Raw genomic sequence first — 12,156 nt, 5'->3', positions numbered from 1 at the left:
CTAATACAGAATTGTTATTGTTGTTGTTTTTCACCTGGTCCATAAAAGTACACCATCATAGATTCAAATTCTGGTGCCAAATTCTGAAGACTTGTCAGATTGGAGATTTTGAGGGGATACAAGTAATTAAAGAAACATACAATGCTCAACTACTGAGTAAAAAATTGATTGTGTCCAAGATACTTTGTTTTGAGTTTTAAAGTGTCTTAACTTGGAGGCTATAATTCAAGCTGGCACTGAGTCGGTGTTTTCTAAATTTCTTCTTGCTTAATAATCATGGATGTAACATGTATTTTATAGATGGATACAAGCTGAGATGGCACAGATATGCATATTTCACATATGTGCATGGAATTTTTATCTCCATGTTGCAAAGAACCTGTAAAATATTCCCACTTGAAAATGAGTATTTTCAAGTAGTCAGGCTGGCCCTATGCATTATCTGAGAAAAATTTAGAGGCATCCAAAACCATAATTTAAAAACCATTAAATTCCTCTCCAAGTACAACCATGAGCTTCCAGCCATAGCCTTGAATAGGTTTTTATCCTGGTGAAAGATCAGAACCTGTTTTACATGCTGAAGCTTTGTAAAAAGGTGAATCCATCTACTCTGTTACAGAAAGTCAGCTTTCGCTTGACATTTTCATTACTAATAGCCATTTTTCAAAGTAAATTCACACTTCAGTTGGTTCTCAGTGGTCATAAATGGTTGTCAGAATTAGCTCAAGGTTCATCTAGATACTCCCTTGAGATACACTTATTAGTGAGTGGACAGATTTCTTCCACATGCCATAATATATAGCTCACATGTGGCCAACTACAAAATAGTGTGTGTGTGTGTGTGTGTGTGTGTGTGTGTGTGTGTGTGTGTGTGTGTGTGTAATTGCATCATACCTCAATGAACAGCTAGCCTCTTTTTTTAAAAAAAGGGAAGGGTGAGGAAAAGTTGCCTGTGCAGATTCTGGCCAATTTTTCCGTCTTTTATATATAGGTCTAACTGATTAATGAGAAACAAAGGCTTAATGTTGAATATCTGGATTTAGAACTCGGTGCAATGCAAACTAATTGAATAATTTGTTAATATGTGTAAAGTTCAACAGGCAGTGAGTCATGCAGGTATTCTGGGGAAGGGTGTTCTAGGAGAGGAAGTAACAAGTTACAAAGGCCCTGTGGCTGGAGGAGAATGAGTCAGAGGAGAGTAGATGAATTGTTCAGAGAGGTCTCGGGTGAACAGCTCTTGTAGCGACTTGAAACCATTGTAAAAACTGACTTTCCTCCACATGCAGTACAAGTCATTGAGGCAAGGGTGTTAGGCAGAGAAGTGCCATGATCTTATTTAACATCAGCAGCATTATTTTGTTGCAGTGCTTAGGCCATAGAGCAGCACAGGTGGAAGCAGGAGGACAATGTTAGGAGCTATTCAAAGAGGTGACGGCATCTTGGAGTAGGGTGGAAGCCGTAGTGGTGGTAAGAACTAGTGAGACTGGATATGTTCTGAAGATAGAGGCCGCAGGATTTGCTGACCGATGAAATGAGGAGTGGGAGAGGAGAGGTTTTGGTCAAAAACAACTGGAAGAATGAAGCTGGCATAACTAAGTCTTCATCTAATTTCTTCTTTCAGTAAACCTCTCAACCATTTTTTTCCATGGAGTTATAAAGACGCAGCTTCAGGGAACCAACAGTCTTTCTCAACCACCGGGAAATTCCAAGGGTGTGCCTGGGGACTGGCTGGGCGAGCTCAGCTCTAGTGCCCCCCTGCCTGGGCATGTGGTACATTGCAGGCACTGAGGCCAGGGCAAGGCACCAGGACTCCATTTTTTTGAGGAGCTGGACGTTCCCCAGAAGAGAACTTTCCTCATGAGGTAAGAGAGCATGAGCCCCCAGATCAATGACACGTGGTCTTTAGTAACAGAAGGGGAGGGGACTTTCAGAATCTGCATTTGCAGTGCCTGACCCCCAGGTTCTTCCTCAGCCCAGACCTCTCCTGACTTCTGTTGGGTCCCAGAGTGAATAACACCTGCAAGAGAGCAGTTTCCGCTGAAAGCTCTGGAGAGTCCTGGCCTGAGCTGTACCCAACGGGGACCCTCCTGTCAGAGTGTGGTCTGGGCCTCCTTCTCCCCACCACCCCCAAGGGCTACCTCGTACCCACCGAGAAGAAGAAAACAAGTCAGACTGGGTTTATTGTGAGTGAGTGAATGCAGGGCGTCCCCTGGGAACTCCCAGAAAGGCGTGATGATGACCACATCATGTCAGAGAGCCAGCATTTGGGGCTAGAAATAACACCAATGAACACAGACTCAGTAAGTCTTTGATTAAGTAACGATTTCTTAGGCACAGAAAGGCCTGTCTGCCCCTTCCATTCAGATCTTGGAAAAGGACTGGCAGCCTATAGCCAGCTGGGTTACCCCAGGGATGGCCAGGTAACCACTGCCAGGGGCTATGTGTTGGGACCAAAGAGGTAGTGGACATCCACAACAGGGGTGCAAGGCTTCGCAAGGTTAAAACACTGAGATCAGACTTTTTATCTTTTTTTATGTGCAACTCTATTGAAATTAATTTTTTTTTTTACCCATTAAGTTGCAAAGTGAGAGCAAGTATGATATCTGAATGAGATGAAGAGAAAGCAAGCTCAGGAGTGCATGAAGCTTAGGCTTGGGGCACACTGACTCCTACACCCAGCCTTTAGGATTCATGACCTTGGTGTTATGCACAAATGTGGGTGGGAAAAATAGTAGGCAGGGTTCCCATTCCCCTAACTGCCAAAATGCTTCCACCTGCTGCCAGGGTCCTAACATGCTTCTCATGGAATATACTCATTTTCCTTTTACAAATAGCTAAAAGGAGGCTTAAACTGCTCCTAGAATGCATTCATATGAAGGTACAAACACAGAATGGGTCCCTCCTGGATGGTAGAGTGGCCAGTGAATGGAGGAGGTGGAACACTCAGGAGCAAATTGGGGTCAGCCTGTTCAAATCCCAACTTCACTGCCCAGCTTCTGATCTTGGGCAAAGTGTTCAGCCCAGTGTGGAGGATCTCCATCTTGACTACATTAAACTGTACATCAACTGGGGAATCTTTAAAAACCCCAATGCCTAGGCATCATGCCAGGCCACTCAAATCAGAATATGCAGGGGTGGGCCAAGGATCAATATGTTGTTAAAGCGCTTCAAGTGGTTTCAATGACAGCCACTGTTAAGAGCCCTTAGTTCTCAGGCTCCACCCCAGGGCAACTAAAACAAAGCACATGGGCCATGTTTTTAACAAAACTTTTGAGTGCTTATCATATAAAGTTAGGGGTGACAGCTACAAACTCTGTCATTAGTAATGAGATGATCATGCTTAATTCATTAGGCTGTTGTCAGGATTAAGTGAGATAATACAGGTAATGCACTAAGTATTGTACTGGTTTTTAATAAGCAATTAAGAAATGGTAGCATATCTTAATTACTATTTTTCTTGCTGTTATTATTAGATACCACAAAGGGAGGAAAGGATGCAAGGAGAGAGACTAGAGGCTATAAATACATATCTAGAGGCATTCTAGGATGGCCAAATCTAAATCCACTGATTTTTGCATTAGGCTTAACATGGCCTGGTGGGACCAGAACCCTGACTTGGTGGCTTGTCTAGAAACATCTCAAATTCCAGGGTGCAAGCCCTGATGTCTGATCACAATTTCTACCCCCATTCTGCCACCTGGTGTAGCCAGTTCCAGAAGAGATAAAGGAAGGGAACAAGCTACATGGGTCTGGTGTGGAACAGGAAAGGGAAATTTGAGAAGAGACAGACTGGTTATTCTTTGGCTTTGCAAATATACCACCACACTAGCCACCAGGTTCTGTGTGGAACTGAATTAGAGGAGAGTTCATTTGTAAAAGGCTGAGATGCCTGTGGTGGTAGCCTCTGCCTAGTGCTGTAAATGGCTCCTAAATGGGGTTTGTAAAAGCACAAGAGAACACAGGTACCTGGGAGATGCTGGGGCTACGGGCCCTCCTTCCCCCCAGGAAATGCGGAGGTACGACTCTGGATATCACCTTCCTGTCCCTCTTGCCAGCATGCCATTTTCCTAATGTCTCCTCCTTGAAATTGGACAGAGCTACTGCCTTCCCACTATTGTTTTCTTGCACAACATACCTAGCCTCTCCGAACCTCAGGTACCTCATCCCAAATTGGGCCAATCATACATCCTTTGAAGTCAGCTTCATGAAGGAGGGACTTCTTCAACAACTGAATCAGCCAGCCTATGGAAGGAACTCCCAAAGCCTGGACTTCCTCTGGGGCTGGACTTCCTTCAAGTAGACCAGCCACGTTTCACTGTTAGAAGGCATCTTCAAGGGGGAGCAGAAAAGTGCACTTGGCTCAGAAGAAACTTCAGGAAGTAATGGATTCATCCTGCTCAGTCCCCCTATACATAAAGCCTTTCTACAGCTAAGACACCAGCTTGGTCTCAAGGCCTTTGTTCACTAACTACATGGCTCAAACTGCAGCAAGGGGGTGCAAAAGCTGGTCTCTGAAAAGCCCACCACATCGCACAAGCCCCGCCTTGCACTGGCAGGAGGCTCTCCCTTTAATGACTGCTCACTAGGCACTACCAGGAATTAATTCAGTAGAGAAGATAATCAATAGATAGCCCACTGAGAGGGGTCCATTAAGGCAGAACTGCTCTTCTCTTCAGGTGTGATAAATAGTGCATTTAAATTATTCAATACCATAATAAAGGCTGTAATTAAGTGAAGCAACTTGGCATCTTAATAACGAATGCTTGAAAAGATTTAAACTTCAGACTGAGACACAGTGTAACATTCACAATCCTTCGAATGGGTTTCCTTTCTAGGAGAGAGAAAATAATGTCTGACTCTTCTCCTGAGAAGCTGACAGGACAGATCTCTCCTCAGATCTTCACAGAGTTACAAAGTAAGAGGTGACTTTGAGAGCCTGCCAGTGTGCATCTTTTGTTCTCGGAGTTTCCCTGCTAGCTTAATTATTACCATCCTCCTAGTGGGAAGAGGGCAGGAGGAGTCCTGGGGGAACATGCAGGGAACTGGTGGCCCCAGCAGTATGCAAATCACTTAGCAATATACAAATGACTTCGCAGAAATGTGGTAAGGCTTCCCAGACCAAATCATCTCCATTCTGCCATCACTTGTCCTTTTGTCCTCCCCCATCTTTTTCAGAGTTTGCATGCACACACACACGGGTATGCATTTAAAATCCAATTTTTTCCTTTCCCTGTAGGTTCTGAGTAAAATTTTTTTAAATGCAAATTTCAGATACATATTCTAATTACAAGTCATCTGTTGAGCAGTTTGCAAGACAGATGCATTTTGTTCATTTTCATCCCATCCAGGAGATGTGTGTCAACTGCTGGACACTTGAAATGGTAATGGCTGCTGACACTGTCAGATATCCCCCCCAAGGCTTAGGGTTGTGGGTCTAAGAAGAGGCTCAGCTAATGAAAGAAAGAAAATGCTTCCATTCTCATACTTTAAGTGCATACTGCCTTTGATCATAATCTATGGACAGTATTTATGGAAAAATCACATGTAAATCAGATAGTTTCATCCTGGGAAATATTTACGCTCTGTAGACGAAGAGTGAGCCTGTTGAAGTACAGCTGCGCTTGCTCTCTGCCACCCCACCCCCACTCATTCCCAGAGTGCTTCCCAATCTCTGTTATTCCAAATCCTGAATATTATATTTAGCAATCTCTAGTTGAGATCACAGATTTCACGAGTGGAACAAAATGCTTGTAGAGACCATAAGGGAGCCCTTTAAAAAGTGTTATTAAAGTTTAACTTGATGTAAGGTGAAAAGATCTTGTTCTGTGTGCTGGGGAGGGGATACATATGTTTGTAGGGCACATGATTCTCCTCTGTCTGCTGGACAAACTGTGCTGTCCCAAGATGCAAAGGGGAGGCGAGCTTTTACAGGTCTCTCGCTGTCCTCTGAGTTGAGCCTGGAAGGAGAAAGTTTAAGCATGCCTACTGTAGGGAAGGCCTCTCCCACTCCCACTTTCCCTACTGTTCTATGAGGACAGCTGTCCACTGCTTCACCCCCAGATATGTCTGGCCTTGAGAAACCTTGAAACACAGCATGTTGTACTCATGAGTAAGGAAGGAGCTAGATAAGGGCCTTGAAGGCTGGACACCTGACCATGAAGGCTACATGCATGCGCATCTTCAATACTTATGTAACCATGGATTAGCATTATAGCAGTATAAAGGTACAGCTTTATGCAGAATAAAGTGACTACTTTTGAGCACCCTCCATGATGATTTCCACTTCCTTCTTTGCTCTTTGCATTGCCCTAAGGCCTCATCGGCAACACCCAGACCCTAACACCTACTGACTGCCCATACTGTGGCAGAGGTAAATGGAGCAAGTCCTATACTTTATGTAAAGCTCAAATCCTGTGCTAAATGTGCTAACGTGTAGTGACTGACCAGTGAATGCAGGACCTCAGCTCTTTAGAATTAAACAAAAACAAAAAGCATGCTTCTGACAGGGCTGCCTTTGTGCAAAGTGATAAAAAATGTCTCCTCTGAGTCAAAGCTTGGTCTAGCCACACCAGGAAGGGCTCACTGCTGGTGAGGGGAACTTGGGTGGGATTGCAGACTCCACCTACCCCCTGGACTGAGTGCCCTGGTGGTGGCTGTGACTTGCTGAGTTGCACTGGGATTAGACTGAGAGTAATCAGTGCTGGGGAGCTGAGGGTGGGTACTATGAGTGGAGTCAGAGTTGGTCTGGCCTGAGCCGGAGTGGAGAGGTGAGAGGTAGGTGTCTCAATCCAGGCCCACCCAGAATTTCTGCTGGAAGAATCAAGTCCAGCATAGAGCTAGCTGCATAACTGAGGTATCGCTCTGTCCCTCCCAGAGCTAGGCAGGTTTTAGGGATTGAGTACCACAAAGCCTGCAGCCGCAGCTAACAGAAGAGGTCCCAGTGATTACAGCTGCCCCAAAGCCTCTGCAACTTTGAGATCAGGGCAGCTCGGAAAGCTCGCCCATCTCCACCCTAGTCAGGCTTCTTCACTGCCACTGTGGAGCAAATAAAGAATCCAAGCCCCCGGTGCTCTCACTCATTTGTCCAGCAAATGTTTACTGAGTGCTTAAAATGGGTTATGCACTGTGTTAGGTGCTGGAGAAAGAGTGCCAAAGGAGGAAGATACTGGCCCTTTCCCCTGGAGTTTAATGTCTAGCAAGGAAGACAGACCCAAAATAAAATTTATATATGTAGTAGTTCATTTTACTTGGTAATTGGATTAAGTGCAACACAGAGGGCTCTCAGCAAGCTTTCTAAAGGAACTCAAACTTAGTTTGGAGAATTGCAAATGTACGTGGAGAATAAGAGGGACTTGAAAGACCATCTGGTCACCCTATCCCTCATGCCCAGATGAGTGTATTGGTCAGGAGGAGACCTGTCCTTGGTCACTTGGTTTATTGAGACCACAAATTAGATTAGAGAATGTATACCAAACCACATTCAAGAGGATACAAATGCATACGGTAACATATGCTTCATAATTATATTAGTAGAAAACAAGAAACAGAAGGGTAGAAAGTCCCCAATCACAGTGATTGTGTTTTTGAATACATTTCTGCATAACATAAGAATATGAGTGCAGTTGGAGTCCTGGGAATCCCCTTCAAACAAAATGATGAAACTGTACAATAATGATCTGACTCACACATTGCTGGGAAGCTGTCCAATATCTCCACCCAGGTCCTTGCTCAACTCTTCTGTGAAACCTGAGTCTTCCTGGGAAAGTAGATTTCTTGGTGTCAGAATGACAGAAGATCTCTTCTTTGACCCACATTTTTCTTGGATACACAGACCTCCACTCAGGCAAAGTATACAGAGGACAGTGTTTTATTTCAGTCAAGCTAAAATCAAACTATTTTTGAGGAAACAATTATTAGTGATTCAGGGTGTCTCCAAAACAAATATCTAGTGTACTTTTCAAGGACTCTGCCCCCAGCCAAGCGGTCTGATGTCACTGGGTAATCTGGGAAATCCCCTGAGGGCTTGTTTGCTGCTATTGACAGGAAATTTCATAATGCTTCCCCTCTGGATGGTTTCCAGAGACCACTCATTAGGCTGAGTAGTTCTGGGGACCCATTATTTTCAAGAGATTATTTAAATTGAGCATTGGTAAGACTCTTTGAAGATACTTTTAATAAAGTGGTTAAGGTCAGGTGATACTACAATCCCAGTGAAGCTTATGCTGGCAGGAATGATCTAAAGATTAAGTAGTCAAACTCTTTAGACTGTAAAAACTATGCATGGAAATGGTGTGAAATGTGGTCGATTTCACCCTGCTGTCACCCTCTGGCTCAGTCTGGGTGACATCATGGCTTCACTGCATCAGAGGACATCCTAAACCTGGAGCTGTTGAAACAAAAGGATCTGAGGGGGCAAGTCTCAGATTTCTGTTTCCTGTGCTGTCTCCAGCACAGCTAACTGCTCAGACACTTTGCTGCCACTAAGGAAACTCACCCCAAAAGCCAACCTCTTCTTTCTTTTCCCCAATCATCCAGGGACCACATGATGATCTAGGGGGTATGGTAACAAATTTTTGCACAAAGGATATTCTATACTCAAAATGTACCCAAGGGGTATTTTGCACATAGGATATTATATACTCCTTTCCTGCACCAGGGTTGCCTAATGGCACATAGATAGAGTGAAGAGAATCTTGCAGCTAAGGCAGGGGCACCCAGACTCCAGTTAGAAATGTGAAAGATTCTTAAGTGGGCAAAACAGGATTACTGGGTGACTGTCTGGGGTCATCTCCATCATCCACTATCTTTGAGCTATTTTACAATTCCGTAAGTTGTAGAAAACTGATCATAATGCTATTAATTCCTAACAAAAGAAATACAAATGAATTGTGTCTACTTGAGTGCAATTGATCATTGCCCTGTAGATATTCACCATCTTTTTGTTTCAGCATTCCTGATTGTTTACATATATAGATCTACTCTGATTCTCCTTTGAACCAGTGGTAACATTTTATTGGCCTTCTCATTAATGAATTAGTTAAATAAAATCTTTGACATGTGTTCATTTTATATTTGTGTATCACAATTTAATTTAAAAATATTAGCCTTTAAAATAAAGGTAATTTCTGTCTCATATAATACAGTTCTGGAAATATTTCTTAACAAATATTGTGATGATTAGAAAGTAAGAAATTGTAACATGTTCACCTCCATTAAGTGCTTGTGATAACAGAGAAGAACATTAACTAAAATAACTGAAATACTTACTAAATGAAGGTCTTCAATCTTGGGTCTCAACATACAGAAAAGGAGGATGAAGTAACCACATTAGTGAGTCAAGAAGAGGGAACCCCCACCCTGGCTGGGGCTTCTGGTCACCATTTCCCATGTCATGACCACACCCACTTGCACGTTTGCAAATCAAAGCAAAACACTCCAACAGGAGGCAAACTTATGCACCCATCACAGAATTATGTCACAATTACCATTGTCAGCCCATAGCTACTATAGGGGGAGGCAAAATTTGTGACCCAAAATATGTCTCTTTGGCATGTGGATTATTTTAGGCTAATTATTTTTAAAAACAGGAGGCTCAGGGGGAAGCTTTGACTTCCCTCTAACTGCAGAAAATAATTTAGATAGAAGAACTGCTCCAGAAAGGAGCTATCTCCATAAACAACAGTATAATATCAACTAGGGGAGGCAGACAGGAAGGGACCCAGAAAAGTCTGTCTGCTTAAATTCTTCCTTAAGTCCCATAGCTTCTGTGGGGCTCAGCAAATATTTGTTTCCAAACATTTTCCCTTCTTACCTTCCTGTGAACTATCTTCCTCCGCTTTGAAGTCCCAGACCTCTATCCCTTCTCCTCAGATGTGGATGGTATAGGAGTCTCAATTGCCTGACTGACTGTGGGCCTCTTATGTTCTTATGGAGCCCCCGTAGCTACCTCGTTAAATTTGGTTTTCTCCTGTTAATCCATCACATGTTATTTTAATTATTTGACCAGTCAAAAAAATGAAGAGGAGAAGGGGGAAATTTTCTTTTCCCCAATTCTATAATAAAGACCTGTCATATTACACAGACGAGAATTCTTCCTTGATAAAAATAAATAACCTAAGACCCAGTGTGGAGGGAGATAGCACAGAGACCTGATCAGACATAGGTTCCTTTCTTCTCTGTCATTTCATCTTTACTTCTGTTTACCAAAACTAGAAAAATGAGGAAAAGAAGAAATGTAACAAACACACACCTTAGGCTACAAGCTATTGTATTTATTCTTGGTTTGTTCTCACCTGACTTTGGCAAAAATCTACTTACTATGGAGAGAATTTAAGGATTCTCACTTACAGGTTGGATGTTTGAATACAAGGAAAGCATTACTCATTCCACAAACAAAAGATGGATTATGAAACAGTAGGATCCTATTTTTATTTAAATATGTATTTTTAATATGTCTGGCAAATATTTGCAAAAAAATTACTTTCTCTGATGAATTACAGGTAATTTTTATTGACTTTTTTTCTGACTCATTTTTGTAAATTTCCTACAGTAAGCCTGAATTCAATTTCAAACATGAGAAGGAAACTGGGAATACATGTGCTGAATTTAGTTCTAAAATTTATTAGGCAGGCTTTTTAATTTACCAAGAAAGATACTTACGTGGGTTACCTTCAGTGAGGGGCCTTTTTTTTAACAAAAAGAGAGACATCCTATCAAGGTGTCTCATCAGCTAGACTGTCATCACTCTGTGAATTTCGAAGGCTGGATATAGAGCATGTCTCTCTGAGACTTAGTTCAGTTAAACAGTGAAGTCCTCAGGGAGCAGCAGCCCAGGGAAATGATTCATGTTATGACTCAGAATTTATCATTGATCTATAATTTTTGAACAGTAGGGAAATTCTTTTCAGATTGTGTTCAGCCTTAAAAGCTGCTCTCTGATGGACAATAAAGGAGGAAGTACGAAAACATTTCACATATTGCAAAGTTCAGAGAGAGTTGAAGCTCAGAGACAAAGAGAAAGAGTTTGAGAACTTTTTGCAATTAATATAAAATCCCAGAGATTAAAGAAATGATTGATTTGAAACAGACTGATATCTGAATGAAAATATTAGAGTACTGGCAAAAGATAAAGTATCAGGATGGCAATCCCTCTTAAAGAACAGAAACAAAGAAATTATACTATTTCTTAGGAGGAAGGGATGGATGTTCATCTCAGGACCACAAGAATATTTCTGTTGAGTGGTCCATAACTGGGTCCTCAGGAAGGGCTTATGTTCTATACAAGCTGGAGCTGCCGGGCTGCCTAGTGGACCTGGGGGGAAACTTCAAGCAGTCATTCACCTGGAGGACCAGGAGCCCAATGGCATGGAAAATTGAGCAGACATTTTGAAGATGCCCACTGAATTCTGCACTTAAACTCCAAAGCCAGAGGAAAACAGACATGACCTCTTAACACACTTCCCCCATCCGACCGGGGCAGTGTCCAGGAAGGGGGAGGTTTCCCTCCGAGCCGAAGTAGGAGAGTTGAGGTCACAGTTGGGTCAGGCTCAGACATTCAATAACTGGTGCCAGCCTTGCCAGGCCAGCCCTGTCTGGTCCAGATCCATAAGTTACAGGGTGAGAGGATGGTTACAACAAAGAGCAAATGATAATGATAATAAGGAAATGCACAAATAAAAAAATCTAAGGGCCCAAGACAGCACAATTGTGAAACTTTAAAGTATATTTTAGAGGGGTATTGTTTCCCTTTTCTCTTCAGAGAGAGAAGCTTGGTATGGAGAAGAGCAAAGGTAATGATGACACATTGAAGATCATGCAGGCAGTGGAGGAAATGGGGGCCCCGCAGGCTCTGCAGGGGTCTCCTGTGACAGTGAGGTGAAGGACTTCTTCCTCTGGCTGGTAGCATGGTGGTCAGTAGCAGGGAATATGTGACTTCTGTCACTGTCACTTGTCTGACATACTGTAGGCCTGTCCTGGAATCAAAGACAGGACGAGAAAGGGGTGAAGATCTGGAGTTCTATCTAGGGACAAGCCAGGGAGTGACTCTCTCGTTTCTTTTAGACTGAATCGTGGTGTGGCCCTCTGAACGCCTTTTCAGCTAGTGGCTTTGATTGTTCTCAAATGATATATTCTGTTGACACTCATAAATTACATAAT

At 42.8% G+C, this 12,156-nt stretch overlaps 1 long non-coding RNA gene across 1 annotated transcript in view; it reads left to right on the top strand.

Moving 5' to 3' along the window:
* The first annotated feature begins 1,320 nt into the window (after positions 1-1,320).
* The window catches only part of LOC130683807 (uncharacterized), a 73,676-nt gene continuing 62,840 nt past the window's right edge, over positions 1,321-12,156 (top strand). The window contains exon 1 of the long non-coding RNA XR_008997797.1: positions 1,321-1,862. This is a non-coding gene — a long non-coding RNA (uncharacterized LOC130683807). The remainder of the gene's footprint in view (positions 1,863-12,156) is intronic.

This window comes from Manis pentadactyla, chromosome 1 (assembly GCF_030020395.1).
Source record: "Manis pentadactyla isolate mManPen7 chromosome 1, mManPen7.hap1, whole genome shotgun sequence".
Lineage (NCBI taxonomy): Eukaryota > Metazoa > Chordata > Mammalia > Pholidota > Manidae > Manis > Manis pentadactyla.
This window is presented reverse-complemented; position numbering and strand designations above follow the sequence as displayed.